Source organism: Arachis duranensis, unplaced genomic scaffold, assembly GCF_000817695.3.
Source record: "Arachis duranensis cultivar V14167 unplaced genomic scaffold, aradu.V14167.gnm2.J7QH unplaced_Scaffold_5501, whole genome shotgun sequence".
In the NCBI taxonomy this organism is placed as follows: domain Eukaryota; kingdom Viridiplantae; phylum Streptophyta; class Magnoliopsida; order Fabales; family Fabaceae; genus Arachis; species Arachis duranensis.
The window spans coordinates 699,091-700,457 of record NW_026264955.1 but is presented as its reverse complement, the minus strand read 5'-3'; positions in this window follow the sequence as shown (position 1 = coordinate 700,457).

The following is a 1,367-nucleotide window of genomic DNA, read 5'->3' as shown; positions in this document are numbered from 1 at the left end:
GCACTTGGAGCGTTAGTGACAAAGGTATGTGTCACTAACGCTCTCGAAGGTGAGGTATAACCACCTTAAGAGCCACATTAGTTACACTAACGTGAACTCTAACGTAGGGATAAAGGGCACAAGGCAATGTTATTGGGAAAGGTGAGTCCCAATAATGCTTGCGAAGGTTTATAAGGCAACGTTATTGGGAAAGGTGAGTCCCAATAATGCTTGCGAAGGTTTATAAGGCAGCTTTATTGGGAAAGGTGAGTCCCAATAATGCTTGCGAAGGTTTACAAGGCTACGTTAGTGGTCACGTTGGTGCCACTAACATTGGAGTTAACGTGGGCTATATGGGGTTGGAACGTTAGTGAAAAATGTGATTGCCACTAACGTTCTCGAACCCACAATGTCACTTAACGTTAACTTCACTAACGCCCATGCCTAATTCATACTTCTCTGCAAGCTAAGCCCACTAAAGATTGTAACTGCTTCAACTCAATATATAAGGCCCACATCCAAGACTTGAAGAACTCACTAGAAGATCAAGAGAAGTAGTATATATAGGAGTAGTTTTGAATTATAGAGGAGCTTGGCAATTGGGAGAACTACCCTCTATGTATTTACTATTCTGATCTTTTAGCTAAGCATGTATTCTTTTCTGCCATTTTTCATTTCTGGAGCTATGAACAACTAAACCCCTTTCATTGGGTTAGGGAGCTCTGTTGTAATTTGATTGATCAATTATAGTTTTCATTTCTTTTCTTCTTTCTTCTCTTGTGATTTACTGGAAAGCTTTCAATCTCAATTCAATTGGTTAGTTGTCTTGGAAAAGAAACTCTCCATAATTGGATCTCCTTTGAGCCTTGGAAAAGGGATGAGGAGATCATGCTAGAAATGCTTTCTCATGTTGGACCAAATTGGGGTCTGGGCGGATCTAGTGACATGTAATCCTCCCAACACTTTGATTCGGAAATATGGTGGACAAAATTGTGATCATCAATGGCGCCATCAACATGGTACGCACAATTGTAATCTCAACTATTTATCACAACTTCGCACAACTAACCAGCAAGTGTACTGGGCGTTAAACGCCCATCTGCTAGCATTACTGGCATTTAAACGCCAGCAAGATCTTCCTCCAGGGTGTGCTGTTTTTCTTTCTGTTTTTCATTCTGTTTTTGCTTTTTCAATTGATTTTGTGACTTCTCATGATCATCAACCTACAAAAAACATAAAATAACAAAGGAAAATAGATAAAATATAATATTGGGTTGCCTCCCAACAAGCGCTTATTTAATGTCAGTAGCTTGACAGTGGGCTCTCATGGAGCCTCAGAGATGCTTAGAGCAATGTTGGAACCTCCCAACACCAAACTTAGAGTTTGA